A 19,306-nucleotide genomic window follows, 5' to 3' on the forward strand; every position below is an offset into this window, starting at 1 on the left:
GAAAAGCCAAAAAAAGACACAACAACAACTCTAAAGGCATAACATAAATAATAAAAGAATAGAGGATGCACATTTTTAAATTCTAAGATTGTAACTGTACAATGGTACAGCTGATGGCAGTAATTTATTTTGTCACACAGTCACACATTTTGAAGGGCAGACCCCGAGTTTAAGCTAAAATTTGGAACACCATGCTTGACTGCAAGTCAGGCAGTTGAGAGTTAGCTTCAGTATGTAGTGTTTAATGTAAATATTTCTGCTATACTGTTGCACGCAGTCCTTTAATATTATCTCCAGATTGTGTACGTAAAAAAGCTTAAATAATGTATGGTAGTGGTTAAACTTAAAATGTCATCTGGTGAATGTTTACCTTGCATGTGATTATGCAAACACACAGGCAATATGCAAATAATATGCCATGTGTGTTTTGTTCCCTTTTAATTCTGTCTTCTGTTTGATGGCTGTTTTGTGTAACAGTGCAGCATTTTTTTTGCAACAAAGGCCGTGATGAACCAGTCTTCTTATATTAAGTGTGTAAATAAAATGTGCTGTAGGCAGGGAAGGTGATCTCCATTACAATTCTGGACTTTTTACCCACATTTTTTTATAGTTCATTAACCCAAATGTACAGAGAAGCTGCTTGAATACATACTGAAAGCACACACACCATCACAGTGCAGGTTCATTACAAACCATTATGCACACTGCCACTGGAGTATGCTACATTGCACCCCAATCAGAAGGAATTGTGTGGATTATTGTGCATCATAGTGTAGTGTTTCATACTACATAAATGTCAAACATTCTCACTAGCCAGTTATTTGAATTTTTTTGTTGTTATTGCCTATTTAGTATTCCCATCTTACTTTGTACCTTGTCTGTTTATTTTGTATCATGTTATTAAATTTAGCCCAGTATTACTGTCTATACAGTTGTGTTTCTAATTTAAAATGCTCGTCTTTGGTGTTACTAGAGGTGTTCAACTAGCCTTCGGTAGACTGGTTAGATTGAGTCCTCAAGTTTCCTCTGATAAATAGTGGCCTTCCTGTCTTGTTTCTAATTATTGAAAATAGCATTCTCAAATAGCCTGTCTTGCCACATTGGATTATGTGTCTTGCCACAATGAATTATCCATGTTCAGTTCACTTATGAAAATAAAATGGACTTAATGCACATTTTTTTTATTTTTCAACTTTTGTAGTATTGTAGCTTTTTGTTGCTTTTCCGTTTCATTTATTGTGTTTGTATTTCAGTGATTTGGGGGTTAGCTGTTTTATTACTTATTGACCCTGATCATGTGCTTTATAGTGCATTTACCAGTCCAGGACTAATCTGAAAATTGATTATATAACTAAAAAATAAGTGATTGTAAGTTCATATGTTCATATTTTTTATTTGTTTATCAACATTTGTTGACCGGGATAGTCCATTGGGTTAGAAACCTATTTTCAGTGGAGGCCCGGGGAGAAAAGCTCCATAGTTAATCAAATATTATACACAATAAATACAGAGTGAAAGAGATATACATACATAAGCATAGGGTGGGGAGTAAATAGTATGTAAGTTAATACATATTGTCAGACTGTATGGTTTACATAATAACTTACTTTCAATCCACAAGAAAGTAATCATAATCCTTAGTAAATTGCACATATCATAGGTAGGAGAAACAGTCCTATAGAGGAGGAAGAAAAAAAATTAACAGAGGATGAAATAGTCTGAGTAGTTAAGTGTGTGAGGTTAAGGGGGCTTGCACTGTATTTCACAGGTACAGCTGGGATTATTTAAATAGTGGGTTTTTAGTGCAGCTTTAAAGGCTATTAGGGAGTCGAGTTGAGTAATATACGAGGGAAGACTATTCCATAGTTTGGCAATGTTGTAGGAATATAGGCATTGTCCTGTCTTTTGTTGGGTTTAGCTACATTTAAAAGTGTCTTTTCTGAAGACCGGAGGTTTCTAGTTGGGGTGTATGTGTGTAAGATAGACTGGAGTGCAGGACAGCTATCAGGTTTGAAAATGAGCTTATGAGCAAGTGTTAATTGAGTATAATAGAGATAGGGGTGAAATTCAAGCCACGACAGGTTTGAGATAGCTTTGCAGTGGTGTGAGTAGTTCAGCACGTTAAAGGCGAATTTTGCTGTCTTGTAGTAGCAAGATTGGAGTTTATTACTGAGGGCTGTATGGAGGTTGGTGAAAATGGGGCTTCCATACGAGAGGGGATGGGATAAGCAAAGTGTTTGCTAGTTTTATCTTAGTTTGTTTATCTAGGTAGAATTTATGTTGATGTAGTTTGCCGAGTTTGAAATGGGTTTTCTTTACTGTATTGAGAATGTGTTGTTCAAAAGAGAGTTTATCAGTAGTGATACCTAAAAGTTTTGCCGGCAGTACTTGTTCTATTTCTGTATTATGTGAAAGATTCTTGAATTCTGCAGCTGGAGGTTTTGATGACAATAGTAACAGTTTAGTTTTTTTGGGATTCAACATTAATTGAGCATCAATTAGCTAGATTTCTATAGATGTGAACATCTTGGGTGATGTTCTGCAGGTTATCGAAATTGTTGGAGGAGATGATAGTTGAATCATATGCATATTGAATTAATATGGTTTGTTGGGAGGCTTTATGAAGATCGTTAATGAATATATTAAAGAGCAGTGGTCCTAAAATGGACCCTTATGGTACACGTGTGTTTACTAGATAATCTTGATTGTTGATTTTGCCATCTAACCGATTATTATTTAGGTAGGAGTTAAACCAGGTTAATACACTTAGAGTGCATCCAAGTTTTTCTAAATATTGTAATAACTTAGGGTATGATACTGTGTCGAAAGCCTTTGATAGGTCTTAACAGGAGGACTGAAGTAGACAGGCCAGCATCAAGAATTTTATTCACTATATCAGTGAAGGAGTGTAAAGCTGTGGTTGTGCTATGTTCAGGGTGGAATCCATGTTGAGTGGAAGCTAGGAGGTTGTTGTTAACTAGATGATTTAGTAGTTGGATTTGGATGCATTTTTTTCTAGGATTTTTGATAGTGGGGAGAGATTGGAGATCGGCTGGTAGTTTGAGAGCTCATGTACAATACCACCTTTGTGTAGTGGAGTTGTAATGGACTTTGGAAAAAGTTGGGGGACATAAGATTCAGAGATTGAACGATTAATAAGAATACTTGCAGGGTAAGCTATAACTTTGGCAGCAAGTTGTAATTATTTAGGTGGTAAGTTATTTATTGACAATGGAATTTGTGTGTGTGCGTGCATGTGCGTGCTTGTGTGTGTGCGTGTGTGTATGTATATGTGTAGGGTGAGGGGTGACTACAGCAGCCACCTGTTTGCTTTTGTTTGAGATGGTAGCATATGTTGAGTTGCATTTCTCTGGCTTGATCCTTTAGAGACCATCTTTTGCAGAGTGAAGATAAAGCACTGAACATCATGTGCTCATCAATGTACGTAATTATTGTTGGGGGAAAAAAGAGTTAAACATTGTTTTTTTATTTTGTACTGTCAAACATTTTGTCTCTTTAATGTTTGTATGTAATGTATGTGGTCTATGTTTGTAAACTTTTGACACAGAACTGCATTTTCTGTGTTTTACTGTTTAATTCATTTTTGCTTATGTCTTGGGTTGCTTAGTGAAAACATACTTGGAAAAGTTGTAAATCACTTTTAGTACTGTGCAGCTGATTTTATTTACAAGTGTTGTGTGTTGGTAATCTTTTCTATAGATGTAGGTGTTTGCTTCTCTTGTTTATTGCTTTCTGTTGTGAGTATAGAAGCTGATCTTTTTATAGGTCCACAGGTAAGTACTAGGCTAGCTACCCTTGTGGGTCATTTTAAGCCTAGCCGATTTCATTTTCCTTTTTTTGTACTTGAAATAACCTAACCCATTTGGTTATAGATTGGCTTTACCCATCCCATTTTCCATAATTATGTATCTGATGAGAATAACTGGGGTCATACCATAAATAATTTGAGGGGTTCCATGCATGGGATAAAGCATTTAAGAGCTGCCTTTGTCCATTGGTAGTACAGGGTGCAGTCCTGGGATAAAGTTTCTGCTACCTTTGAATATGTACAGGGATGAACTTCATTTTATGTGGATAAGGGAGTCTGTTCCACAGCAGGAGGATCCTCTGAGAGATATACCTTTACCGCCAAACTGTTGTGTTGATGTTGCCAAAGACATTTAGATCCCTAGACAGAGCATTTCTGTTGTTGTTTGACTTGCTGATGTGCAGTAAATCCATCAGTAATGGGTGGGAGGATGTCTTGTATGGTAGACACAGGTCATCTCTTAGGAGTCTGCAGGATACTGATTATAATGACAGGACTTTCTGTCTGTCCATGTAGTTTAGGCCTTGTATCCCTTTAATAAAATATTTCAGTGGGCGTTCCATTTGTTGCATGTGTCAGGACAGATGCATGCCAAAGGGGGCATTATATTCAATGATTGGCCTAATAAGGGCTGAATTAAGGGGAACAGTGACAGCCCTAGAGCTAGACACAATCCCTTTATTTATAAGCCGTGCAATATAAATGGAATTTTTTTACAACACTGGACACAAGTTCAGAAATCCCAGACTAGGTCAACTCTTAGAGGCATATTGTCAATTTGTTAGTTCCCTGGAGTAGATGACTTCCCAAAGGATACAGTAATTGTATTTTTTGGCATTTAGTTTGTCTATGATTTTGGCACCGGTTATTTGAGACAGACCTTCTAGCAGGATAGGTAAGTCATATGGGGATTCAACGACTGCTCCTAGCTCACAGTCGTCTGCAGACTTAGTTAGCCAGAGTTATTTGGTATTTGCTTTTATTTCATACAAATTGATACCAAACAGGATAGGTCCCAGCACAGAACCCTGGGGGGACTCCATTGGTGACTGGTCTCTTTTTAGCAACTTCTTGCTTATTTTGGAAAGTTTCTTTAGCTGTGTATGCTTTCTTTTCTGGTCTGTTGCTGTGAGTATAGAAAGCTGGTAATTTTAGCCACTTCCTGCTTGTTTTGTATGACATTTAAAGATGTGTAGGTGTCACATTAAACATATTTTGCAGAATTCTCTTACCATAGAAAGGTAAATAGAAGTGTTAAGCAGTATGCAAATGTATGTGGAGCATGTATTCACAATTTTGTTTAGATTTCTCATAAAAGTAATGTTAGTTGTAGTAAAAGCTTTATTGCAACAAATGTGCAATTTGGCTTCCTGTTGTAATTCTGAGTTTCAAATTTAAGAAGAAAAGTTAGAGAAGAACAGAGAATGTTCACACTTGCTGTTCCCCTTTAAAGTTGTTTTTACAGTGTGAACATTCCCTCCTGCACTCTTCAAGTGTGTGTGCATGTCTTTGTCTTCAAACTTCACCCTGATATTTCCATACTCTTCTGTTTGCTTTTATGATGCCTTTCATTAATGTCTACACCCCCTCCATAGACACACATTCATTTCCACACCCATTAGTAAGTACTGTCGCCTGACATTAAGCTTTATCCATTCATACGGTATCAGAATATGGAACCATGCTTTTACACAGCCAGTCAGACACCAAAGCATTTTCTCATTCATAAAACAAATTCACACCTGTTCACATGTACTTATGCATAGCCTCTTCCCAAGAAATTATGTGCTGCTTTAGCTGAGGACCAGTGGATAAAACAGCTTAAAAACTGCTGAGGAAAAAAAGCAGTTTGGCACTACCTGGAAGGGAGGGCATGTTATGCAAAAGTAGCTTTCCTGTGTAGACTTTACCTCTGGGTTCTGCAAGCCACTAACAAGCCTTCTGATGGTTATATGTGGCCAAAAGCCACACATTGATGATCACTGACTGAAGGGTCACTAAGCTGAAGAATTTGCAAGTTACCTTGAATACGTTCAGCCTTATTTGGAACTTTCATTCCCATAAAACTGTCCAGAGTTTTATTAAACTGAAAAAAGTATATGGCTCTTTCTTATTAGGCATGGTATTTCATAGTTTTTGGTAGATGTTACACAGTGCAATTACTTCTTTCTATTACTGTTGCATCAAATGTTTGAATGTGCCATCAGAATGCCCTAGTGCTGACTTCTAGGACAACTTCCAGACCTAGTAACTTGACGTTTTAGATCATTTGGATATTAATGTCATATTAATTTCCACAGATCTCGAAGTTACTGTTTGCTGTCTGAAACACTCCCAAATTAAGTTACTGTTTGCTGTCTGAAACACTCCCAAATTTTTGTAATTTTAAGCTGTCTAAATCACTGAACCACTTGGCATTAATTATACTAAGATATTTATTTTTTATTGGAAGAGCAGGTAGTGAACATTGTCACTCAGTCTGATAAGAGTAATGGTGCTTGAGATTTTTGTCATCTGTGAGTATTCCCATTTTTCTGTTAATGTTAAGATATGTCTGTCTTCCTCAGTCTCATTGGAAATTTTCTTTCAGGTTTTTACAATTTCCTGTCATATTTTCCCGTTTTTGGATCTCTGCCCACAGTGTTGAAAATCAGCCATTTTCTCTTTCTTATCTCTGTCTCTCTCTCATTTTGTTAAAGAATCAAGACGTATTCCAGTGTTTTACCTTGAAGCTCCTAGAGAAAATAGCCTCCTCTTCACTCAGAATCATAAAAAAACAGTTTGCATACACAGTTCATGAATTCTTTCTCTGCACTTTTTGAGGTCAGACTGAAGAAACATAAAGCCATTCAGCAGCAATTTCCTATTAAGATTTTTGAGGAAGTAGCTTTGTCCTTTGTCTTAGTCTTTTAAAAAGGCAGACTTTGGCAAACTGGATTTAATGCAATATTAATTTTGCAATCTAGGCCTATGACACTGAGACAAACTGCAGCGAGTGTCATCTAGATCTTCATCTGTGACACAACCGTGGCAGTTCTCAGGTTTAAGACCAGGCCATATCTCGATCTGTTGTGGACAGGACAAGAAGACCACACAAGCATTTTTCTCCAAAACCCAGGACACCGAGATTTTCTTTATTGGCATCATAGCTGCTGGCATTGGTCCTGAATACGTCAGCCTCAACTGCTATGCCAGAGTCTGTGATTGACACCTCATTTGTCTCAACGATGATATTTCAACCTCAGCATAACAGTCGTCATTAATGTTATTGGTGTCACCTCTGCTATTGTCTGCAGTGCCTCTGAGATTGATACTTGAGACCTGGGCATCACTACTTAGTTTATTGGTGCTAGTGACTGATCCTTCACACTTGATACTGAGCTCTGAGTACCTCAACGCTTATCCATGTTGGTTGAAATGATAGTTTAGCAGTCTTCCTTGCTGTGGTATCCCCTCAATGCAGTTAAGTCATTGCCTGATCACTTTGGCTTGAAACCACTTATTTAAGGAGAACAGGGAGACCCATGGCCTTAAGATCCCCACAACAAGTTCAGTGTCAAAACAACAGTCTTCCCTATCTTTAGTGTCACTGCCACTGAAGATGCCCATGAAGGCTAATTGTGAAAGGAAACACATTAATTCATCTTTTAAGTCCTGCAGTACTGATGATGATGAGGACAGTTCCCCCCCCATGAAGTCAAGTTTGGTATAGTTCTAGAGAGAGTGCACTGGGGCGTGGCCCACTGAGCCAGTATCCTCCCTGCATATAACTCTTCAGTAGATTATTTTTTTAAACACCTTTATTGAATTATCATTTGTGACATAGATTCTTACATTTATATAAAAGTAATCAAACCATAGTAACATTATATATAGTTATATAATTAAAGCAACATTGCATGAATTGTTCAGCTCCTGCCTCCAAAACATTTTCGTGCAGGTGATGTTCCCACAATTTCCATTTTTTTCTATGTAATTTACTCCTACCTTTATCTCAGAATCCCACACCCTATTTTTTTTCTGTCTGTTACAATACTCACTACTTCAACTATAATTGCTTTAGATTTTGATTTCGATTTTGTAGTAACTGCTGAACTAGAGCGTCTTCTGTGTGGAGGCATACGTGAATGGGGCGTTGAAGGTTGTGCGTCAGGGATGGTAACCCGGTACGTAAAAATCCACTACCAATCATTAGCGGACCGGAGTTCCGCTGTGGCGACCCCTAACCTGGAAAAGCCGAAAGACACAAACAAACAAAGTAACTGCTTTTTTGGCAGCTAACAGAATGAAACTTAACAAGGCCTTACTTTGTCTAGGCAGTTCAGATCTTGCATCCCAGCTCAAAAAATAATTTCCTTATTTATACTCATGTACTCGTCCAGTATTCCTGACAGAGTACTCTGTTAGGAATTTTTAAAGGCTGCCAACTTATTACACACTGAGAACGTATGCTTTCAGGTACCTGTCTTTCACCAGAATTTTTTTTTTTTTTGCATATTTGGGAGCTATACTTACATCCTCCCATTATTTCTTAGTGAATTGTATATCTAATCTCTCTTCCCAATCCTTTCTGACCTCTTCTGATTGATCTCTATAGCTATTGTGCAATATTTTTATATGGGCTACTAATGATCTTTTTTTTTTTTTAACAGCAGCTTCTATTCTAGATTTAGTTAAAAACTCAACCAGTGCAGGTCTTTAATTTAGGATTCCCCTCTCCATTTCTGTCTATACTGTGATATCAATCCCTGATAGGGAAGAGAGTCACTAGTCTGTAATCCAAATGTCTTGTTGGCCTCTTCCCGTTCTATTACCTTCCCTCTCTTATTATTTGTTCCCAGTACCTCAGTTCCTTTGACAGCTTCCTACAGTAAATTCCAGCTCCCTCTTGCCTATTCTCTGTACCCCTAATTGCAGTCATCTGTATTGGCAAAATCTCATTTTTCCATTCCTATGTTGGCTTAGTTCGTAGTGTATTTTATGTTGCTTCATGAATATAATTTTCTGTATGACTATTATTACTTTCCTTAAGGATCTGCATCCAAAATCACATTCTTTTGTTTATTTCTTGAATTACCCTCCCACTTCATCATTATTCCTTTGTACTTTGAATTGTAGCTTCCTGCTTGTGTTACTTATAAGAGCCTTAACTGTGTAGCTGTGAAATATCAGTTCAGATCAAGTAATCCAAAACCTCCTTGTTCTATTGAGAGGATCAACTTATCCCATTTGACACTTGCCCTCTTCCCCTCCCAAACAAAATCCTTCAACTGTTTATTAATTACTATCTTCTGGTTGATAAAAATATGCCTGACCTGTGCATAAAACTAAAGGGACTAATTTACTGCCTGTATCTTTCTCTCCTTATCCTTAGGCAAGATCTTCCAGTTTCACAGTTTTTGACCTTTGTTTTGTCTCTTCCCACATACTTTAGCTGCCATAAGTGAGTCTTTTTTGAGGTGTATTCCTAAATACTTCATTTAATAATGTCTGGGTGTTGCAGAACCAATTTATGTGTAGGTACATAGTTTACAGTTAAAGTCTTTGCTTTATCTTCATTCATTTTTTATATCCCCCCCCCCAAAAAAAAAACCTCTAGATATAATGCAAATAAACAAGGGGAAAAAGAACACCCTTGCCTGGTTCCTCTGTTCAGACGCAACTTGACAGAGAGGAAGCCTCCCACTTTGATTTTTTACCTCTGATCCCTTGTATATCTTTCTAATTAACCTTATTATTGTATCAGGAAATACAAATGCTTCTCTTGCCCTACTCATAAAGTCACATCTTACTCTGTCAAATGTTTTCTCTGCATCAAAACCCACCAGTAACAGCAGTATTTTTTTACATTCTGCTTTCTGCTTGATCGTCATTGTTCTGTTAATGTTGTCATATGTTTGTCTCCCGTCCACAAAATCACATTGATCCGTATCTATAAATGTGTCATCACCTTTGCCATTGCTGTAGTCATAATAGACATAAACACACTGTAATCTTGGTTTAAAATTGAAACAGGCATATATGAAGCTGGATCAGATGGAAATTTACTGGCTTTAGATATTACAGCTACAGCAGCTTTTTCTCCAGGATGTTGGTGCCTCTCCACCGTTTAAAGTACTGTTAAGCAAAACCTTCCAGATTTGTAACACTTTATTCTGTCCAACCTTTTAAACTTTTGTACTGGAAAACCATCTTTCCTGGTGAATTTCCTGAAGACTGGTTACACATTCATCTCCTCCTACCTTAACTGTTAAGTTGTTGAGTCTCATCTCCCTCTAACCTTGGCCTGTTTAAGTTGCCCATAAGTGTTTCCATTGGTGCTTTTTTAAATTTCCCACTCCTCTGCTTTATACAAAGTCTCATAAAATTTCCTCAGTATCTCTGCAGGAGATCTCTGGTTATTTTTCTTGTTATATGTTCCTTAAGTTTAATAACTGTTTCTACTTTCTGTTGCCTGAGTCATTGTGCCAAAAGTTTTTGTGCTCTGGAGTATGATCGAAAACTATAGCCTTTCTAAACTCTTGCATGTTACCCAGTAATTCCTTTATTTTCTCTTTAGCACTCTGCAATTGGGCCTCTTCTTCTGTGAAATTCCCCTTACTTTGTAATACTTTAGCCTTTGTCAGCCCCTCTAAATAATTCTTACTTCTTAACCAGATGTCTTTTTCTTTCATTTATACCCAATTTTTAAACTCAACTTTCAGTTTGTCCTACTCACAAGCTATAACTTCTGGAGTACGTTCTATCTTTCCTAGTAACTCCTGGATAATTTCCACTACCCATTCCTGGAATTCCTCTCTTTTTTACAAGTAGGTGGAGGAAGTGTCATTGTCTCATCCTTTACATAGTTATCTTGATGATTATTGGCATATGATCTGAAATTGTTATTGCACATGTATCACATTTCTCAATTAAATGCACATGTTCCTGTGAAATGTAATTTCTGTCAAGTCTAGCCCAGTTATTGTACCTTGGGAAATATGTAATTTCTGACTGAGTTCCTGTTAGTAAATTTGCATCTTTCGTACCAAACATTTTCATACATTTCTTCAGAAATCAACCCACTTTTATTATGTTTTTCTTTTCTAGGTCCCCAGGTACATCCTCATTGTTACAAATCAAATTCCAGTTCCCACCTGTAAGTAATATTCTGTGCTGAAAGCTGATTATTTCTCCCAAAATATTTTAGCTCCAAAATAGAAGTTTTAGGTGGAATATAAATACATACCAGCGTAATCCTCATCCCTTGCCAATAGCCCTTTACTGCTACAAATCTGGTCCTGTACACAGTGATGGTTGTGGGAGGGTAACAATGTTCCATCATGGCTTCCCACATTGCTGGAAAATTGTCAGTGCTTCCAGAACTGAAGGAACTACTTCAAAGGTAGCAGCAGACTTCTGCTGTCTGTTTCTAATCACTTGGCTTCTCTACTTCTGGTATTGACCAGTAATCCGTCTTTTTTGAGATTGCAGGTAAGATTTTACATTGTCCTGAAAACCCAGTACAAGGCAAACATATGTGAATAAAGTGATTTTTTTTTTGTTTATGTTTATGTCACAGGCAAAGGAATGAACCCATTCTTTAAGGTTTTGCTTACCTGGGACTTTTTTATTTTTATTTAGGATGATTTTGGGATGATTATTCTTCTATTAAACCCAATTTAACTGCAATATTCAATTTTCATTATGACTTAATTTCTTATTCCTTGGCCTAATTAGTCATGTGTAAAGCCTTTTTTAAGGACATTTTTGTTTTGAGGCTACAGGTACGAGAGACGGTACCTCCCTTGGTATTCACCTTATTGCTAGAGATTGGCCATGTCTCTCTCTTGTAACTTTCAGACTTGAAATACATTTGTTGATAAGACTGTTTTCCTTACTTTACATGAGCCAGGATGTCAAAATTGCAGACTGTATGTCAACTTTCCTTATCTGACATTTCATAAAGATTATGTCTGCATTTTAATCCATCCTTTATGTCTAAGATCACCACTGAGTTCTACTGTAGCTCTTTTATATTCTCTTGCTAGTCATTTTACTTTCATATTCCAGGTGGATGTATATTATCAATTAAGATTTTATATTGCAAAAACTAGGGCTTTACCTAATGTCAGCCAATGCAGGTGGATGTATTTTATCAGTTAAAATTTTATGTTGCAAAAACTAGGGCTTTACCTAATGTCAGCCAATGCTCTGTTCTGAACCGCCCCCCACCACAAAAAAGGGTCAGTTCAGTATGTCTCATATGTCTCAAAAATCCTAAGTGCTTGACGGCTTTCTGAATTGTTAATTTTGCTTTTTAAAACAAAGTAAACCTCTTTCATCACTTCCAGAGGCTCTCTTTACTAGTGCTGTGGCTACTTTGGCAATATTTTTAAACAACAAAGCACTAACTTGGTAACTGTGCTGGAGCTCACTGATTTTCTTTCAGTACTTGTACAGAGCACTGCACAGTAGTCATGGTATCCATATATCTTTCTTCTGAGCTACTCTTTTATGGGTAATGTTTTCATAAGCTAGATCACCTAGGAGGACCAGCTTGAGAATCTCGTATGTTACTGAGGATGAATCTCCTCTTAACAGACATAAAAATTGTCTACTTACCATAATGATAGATTTGGAAAAGTAGGTCCATCCTGAATAACCTACTTATCTACCTTCCTTCTCCTTTGCGAACAGGGATTTGTGTTTCTTTCATCACTGTGCTTTAAATCTGGATAAACTAGACATTTTAGTGGATTACAGGATTGGGGAAGGTTTTTTGCGGCCTATGACAGTTCTGTCTGCCGAGCAGTCTCCCCCCCAAACATCTTTATTAAATTTTCACATATGACAAAGGAAATCTTACATTTGTATAAATGAGAAACATACAAAATGATACCACTTCAGTTGCAAACATTATACATCACTTATAAACCATCCAGTCATTGTCAGTTAAGCATTATATGGCTCATTCAAATCCTGACTCTTAAACCTCGTTCTTGCTGTGCATATATTGTTCCCACAATTCCCATTTTTTTCATATGTGGTTTGCTCCTTCCCTTTCTGAAGATCCCAATTCCAGCTTACTTTATTCACTACTTCTAGTAAAGTTGGTCTAGACTTTGATTTCTATTTTTAGTAATTGCTTTTTTGGCAGCCACCATAAATTTAGACTCAGCAAGGCTTTACTATGTGTAGGGAATTCCAATTCTGTAGCATAACTCAAAAAATATTCTCAACAGTCAGTCCAGAGTCCAGTCTGAATCCCTAAAGTCTGCCAGCTCATTACACTCCCAAAAATTATGTTCTTGCCTGTCACACCTCCGACATTTGCTGTCCACCTGTGGAAAAATTCTTTGGAGTCTACTTGGGGTATAAAAATACCTATGTAAACACTTCCAGGCAAAGATCCTAAATATTCTAGAATTTATTGCATATCTGGGAGATATGCATATATCCCCCATTGTCTCTTTGTGAATTGCTTATTCAGTCTCTCTCCCCAATTCTTTCTATGCTCCTCTGATTGAGTCTTATAGTTATCATGCAGTATTTTATATGACTTGCTAATTATTCCTTTTTCAAAGGCAGCTTCTGTTTTAGATTATATTATAAACTCTACCAGTGCTGGCCTTTCATTTAGGAGTCCCCTATTTCTTTATCTTTGCCTATACTCTGATATTAATCCTTGATGGGGAAGGCAATCTCTAACCTGCAGTCCAAATAAATTCTTGGCCTCTTCCCATTCTGTTACCTTTCCCTTTCTAGTTATTTGCTGCCATTACTTTGGTTCCTTTGCCAGTTTTCTGCAGTAAATTTCAGCCTCCTCTTGCCTATATTGGTATCCCTGACCACAGTCATCCCTGTCAGCAAAATCACTTTTCTCCATTCTCATGCCGGTTTGGTTCTTCATATACTCCCTGCTATTTTATGAATATAATACTCTGTATGATTTTGGTTGTTTTCCTTAAGAGTCTGCATCCAAAATCCTAATTTTTCCTTATTTCATGAGCTTCCTCCCTGTGTTAGCATAATTCCTTTCCACTTTGAATTATAGTTTTCTGTTTGTGCTATTTATAAGAGCCTTAACTGTGTTACTCTAAAATACCTCCTCAAATTAGGTAATCCAAGTCCATCTTGTTCTGTTGGTAGAATCATCTTATCCCACTTGAACCTTGCTGTCTTCCCTTCCCAGATAAAATCTTTCAACTCTTTTTTTTTTAATTGCTATCCACAACTTCTCTAGTTGATAAGTGTGCCTGACCTGTGTATAAGATTCAAGGGAGTAAAATCATTTTAATGGCTTGTATCTTAGTATCCATATAACAAAACTTCCAGTTTCTCAATTTTTGTATTATCTTCTGTTTCATCTCTTCCCACTTATCCTTAGCTGCCACTATAGAGTCATTTGTAATCCATACTCCTAAGTACTTCATTTTTATCATGTCCCTATAAATATGGATATTGTTGGACCAATTTGTGTGTGGGTGCATAATTTACTGCTATTACCTTTATTTTAGCTTCATTAATTTTGTATCCTGAGAAGATATGAAACTGTCTTAAAATGTTCCACATCAGTGTGATGTCTCTTACTGGTACTGTCAAGTATAAAATAATATCATCTGCAAATAGAGCCTGCTTTTCCTGACTACCATACCAATTATATCATTGAATTTCTGAGTCCATTATTTTCTTTGCCAATGGTTCTAAGTATGATGCAGACAACAAAGAGGAAAGAAGACAACCCTGCCCGGTTCCTTTACTCGAGCAGAAATTATTGGAGAGGACCCCGCCCACTTTAATTCGCACCTCTGGGCCCTTGTATATTCTTCTAATCTGTTTTATAATTTTATCAGGGAAAGCAAATGCTTCCATTGCCCTGCTCATGAAGACCCAGTCTACTCTGTCAAATCCTTTCTCTGCATCAAGACCTACCAATAAAAGTGATACTTTCTTACATTCTCCTTCCCTTTGGCTCATCAGTGTTCTGTTAATATTGTCCCAATGTTTGCCTCCCCTCCATAAAACCACACTGATCCATATCTATCAATTTTGGTATCTCTTTACCATTTTTTAGCCATTATAGCCATAAACACTTTATAATCTTGGCTTAGTATTGAAATGGGCCTGTATGAAGCTGGATCCAATGGAGCTTTACCCTCTTTAGGTATTACCGTTACCACCACCTTCTTCCAGGATGCTGGTACTTCTCTTCCTCTTAAAATACTGTTAAAACCGCCCAGATCTTTATAATTTTTTCCCTTCTATCCAAACTTCCACAGGAATACCATCTATTCCTGAGAACTTTCCTGTAGATTGGTTACACATAGCCATTTATATCTCCTCCTTCCTATCCTAATTGTTAGTAATTGAGCCTCATCTAGCTCTAACTTTGGCCATTTCCATTTGTACCCTTTCTTGATGTCCATATTTCTCTGCTTTATGCAAATTTTCATAAAATTTCTGAAATATTTCTAATACCTCTACAGGGTCTCTTGTAAGCTTGGTGACTGCCCTTTCCACTTTCTGTTGCCTGAGTTGTTGTGCTAAAAGTTTTTGTGCTCTAAAATTATCAAAAAACAGTTGGTTAACCGCAATCTTTCAAATCTTGTGCAATTATATTGAGGCAATCCCTTATTTTCTGTTTTGCATTTTGCAGTTGCAAACTGGGAAAAGCCGAAAGTTTATTCTGCAGTTGCAATAGTCCCCCTGTTTTGCAATACTTTAACATCTGTCATTCCCTCTAAATAATTATTGTTACTGTGTAACCATATCTCCCTTTCTTTTATTTACAACCTAGTTTTAAACTCCACTTTAATTTTATCTCACTCCTTAACTATGTTTTCAGAAGATAATTCTATCTTCTGTAGTAGCTAATTAATTCCACAACCCATTCCTTAAATTCCTCTCTTATCAGCTGATAGGTGGGAAAGCGCCAGTGTCTCATTTTTATTTCATTATCTTGTGTTTTTATTTTAGTTGTTATTATTGGTGCATGATCTGAAATACATATTGGGTGCATTTCAAGACCTTCAATAAAATGCACATGTTCCTGTGAGATATGCAATCTATCTAGCCTAGCCCAGTTTTTGTATCTCAGTGAGTAATTTGTAAATTCATTCCAAACGTCTAGTACTGAATTCACATCTTCCATGGCAAACATTTTCATAACTTTCTTCAAAAATCTACCCTCCTTTGTTATATTTCTCCTTTAGGCCCCTCAGACACATCCTCACTGTTGCAAACCAAATTACAGTCTCCACCGACGAGTAATATTCCTTGCTGAATGCTGATTATTTCTCCCAGAATTTTCTTAAGCTCCATTATAGCAGTTATTTTGGGGGTGGGGGCTGTAAATGCATGCCAGTGTAATACTCCTTCCTAGCCAGTAGCCCCTTAGTACTATGCATCTTCCATTATTATCTTTTGTCCCTCTTCTGTCACTATTGGAGCTCATCTTGCAATTGATAGAAGTACTCCTCTTTTCCTTTGCCTCCACCCTGAAAACCTTTCTTTATCAAATTCACATGGTCAGTTCTTTCCAAGCATGTCTCCTGTAGCATAGCTATTTACACTCTACAATTTTTTAATATAGTTCACTACTCTGTCTTTTTTATTTATCTGTAAAACCATTCAGACTGAAAGACATTACAGAAAGCATCATTTTTATAAAGTTATTATTACCACCTTTTGTATATAACTGCTGTTTTGCTAAACGTGTAGTTCCAACTTTGATACTGCATGTATATACTGTTCGCCAGGTTGGTCTTTTATACAGTTGTTCATGTCATATCCATTTGCGCCTATGTTACATCTTATATAAGTTTTTGTCTTTTTGCAAGCCCTCAAACAGAACAAACAACTCCCCCTCAAAAAAACCTCCTAAAACCTATAAACTTAATAACCCACAAAACTATGTACATCTTCAAATATTGAAGTTTTTACTTCCTAATAAGAACATAAGTTCTAAGTTGATAGCTACACAGACAGACTAAAGTTAACCAAACAGAAAGGTTAGTCATGCTAAGACGCATGGTACAGCCTGTGCTATTTAGTAAGTGCTATTTGATTTTGTATATCTTTGTAACTCTCCCAGCTGATTAAACACTTGTATGCTTTCAGTAAACACTTTCTCCAAGCCATTTCTCTTTATCATATTGTCTTCTAGTGACATGCAAACCAGACACAAGACTGCTAAGGGTGCCTTGTTTATCAGAAAAAAAGCCTTACAGTATTCAGTGTTCTTTTTTCATTTACATGCTTTATAATAAACTTGCTACTGGATAACTCCTAGGGTTTTTACCCAGTCATTTCCATGTGCAAGCGTGGGAAAAAGCTCACTGATTTTTCTTTTGTTGTACACTCTCAACCAGACCCTTCCGCTCTCCCTTATCTCCTCCCCTCCTCATTTTATTTTCATTGCAGTGCCTACATTTCACAAAACTGAGCAAAGAAAAAGGGAGAAGGGTAAACAAGAAAAAAAAACAGAAGCACCTGTTTATATTAGTATCCCCATTGCATTTAAAAAAACTGAGAGAACTTTACTTCAAGTCTAACTGGTTTTGTATTATCTTTAAAGCTGTCACACCTGGGAAAACCCCTGATTGTTTTCAGGGAACATTATGTTGTAGTCAGTTTCTCTGTTCTTTGTTCATCTTTTCACTCAGCCAATGCCCTTCCACCAGACTGCCAATGCCCTTCCACCAGACTGTCTCCAGTTTCATTTTTTATCAGATTGTCTCCATGGAGGCATGAAGACCAGCTGCAGAAATGCTACTTAGTATACATATTTGCAAGTGCTAGGAAAAAAAAAAGCCTTATAATATTCAATATTCTTTTTCATTTACTTGCTGTCTTAAAACAAAAGTCCTTAATCAGTCATTTTCCCATGCAAGAATGAAAAAAGCACATTAATTTGAACGCTGTCATGCCCCTTAACCAGGCTCCCTTTTTCCTTTTTTTTTTTTTTTTTTTTTTTTTTAATACATTGCCTATGTTTCTAAAACTGCACAAGAAGAAAAAGAGAAGAGGGGAAAAAAATAGAAACAGCACCAATTTACAATCCCCATTACACCAAAAAATAGCATGCAAAGAAAACCAGGCAACACGGGTACAGTACTATTAAGAAAATAAAGTGTTTTCTGTACTTATTAGTTTTCTCCCCTCTCTTCCCCTCCCAAAATGTTTTTCCAAACATTAATGACGTGAAGTAGGGCATATTGGAGTCCCCCACTTGGCAAACACATTTTGAAGAAGTCCAATATTTCAGAATTTTCTTGTTCTGTCATATTTCACAAATATAATTATTGTAATCCCACATTAAGTTACTGATTTTATTACTGTTCTTCTCCATCACCCAAATCCTTTCTCTGCTTAATTTCCAATGTACGCTTGATTCTTCTAGTCAGCTCTCCTGCTCCCTTCCATCTCGCCAACATTTTCCATTGAAATACTGGAAGGTGCAATTTCTCTGTGGTCTTTATTACCAGAGAAACAAGAAGCCGAAACTCATGTTTCACAACTCAGTTTTTGTTGGACAAACTTTTGTATTTCCTCCTTAGCATGCACTTCAACAAAAAATGATTCTGTCCCTCCAGTACCTTGGAGACAGCTGGATACAGCACTTTGAATCTCACACCTGTGTCTTGACATTCTCTGAATAGAGGAATGAATTTACTTTTCTTTTGTCTGGTGTACAATGAGTCATCATTCTCCACAAACACACTACCGTCTTCTACTTTTAGTATTTTGTCCTTCTGCCACAGTTTTGACAAAATCGATTCTTTCTACTGGTAGGATTGCATCCTTACTATTAAAGGTCTAGGTTGCTTTCTTATAGCTAGATTTGGAGCATGCACACTATGTGCCCGTTCAACTAGTAAGTCCTGCTCTGGAATACCAGTCCAGTTGCTTATTTGTGCTTTCATAAATTTAATGCAGTCTTTTTCTTTCAACTTCTCTGGTGTAGCTGAAAATCAGGTTTTCCCTATGTGCTCTGTCCTCTAATTCTGTTATTTTTTGAAACATCTCTTCCTGAGCAGTCTCCTGTTCAGTCAGCCTTTTCTTCATTCTGACCTCTGATTTTTGCAGCTTTATCATCTCATCTGAATATCTGTTTAAAGCTTCTTCTGTTTGTTCCAGCCTTTTGTTGTTTGTGTTGATGTACTCTATCAGCGTTTTGTTTATTTTAACTAGGTCTTTATGCAGTTGTCTTGTATCATCCTGTAGGTTATTGGAAGTCATGTCTGAAGGTTGCATTAATTTTTGCTGAACAGCTGCAGAACTCTCCCTAGTCAGTGTTTCTTCCTCACTTTTTGTTCATAGGTAGGTACTAGGCTATTGGCCCTAGGACCTATATAAGCCAAGCCATGAAGATTCCTTGGCTTTCACCATCCAAAAATATTATTTTTCTGTGCCCCTGTTGAGCATTGTAGCTGATATTTTTCCAGGTCTTCTGTATTTCTTTATTCCTGGCATCCAGGCAGTGTACTTACTAGC

The 19,306-nt window shown here is 37.0% G+C and overlaps 1 protein-coding gene across 4 annotated transcripts in view; it reads left to right on the plus strand.

Annotated features, from left to right (window-relative positions):
• The window catches only part of ZDBF2 (zinc finger DBF-type containing 2), a 405,751-nt gene that overhangs the window by 115,783 nt on the left and 270,662 nt on the right, over positions 1 to 19,306 (plus strand). The window lies entirely within an intron of this gene.

Source organism: Protopterus annectens, chromosome 6.part1 (assembly GCF_019279795.1).
Source record: "Protopterus annectens isolate FY-2018-M chromosome 6.part1, PAN1.0, whole genome shotgun sequence".
Taxonomy (NCBI): Eukaryota; Metazoa; Chordata; order Ceratodontiformes; family Protopteridae; genus Protopterus; species Protopterus annectens.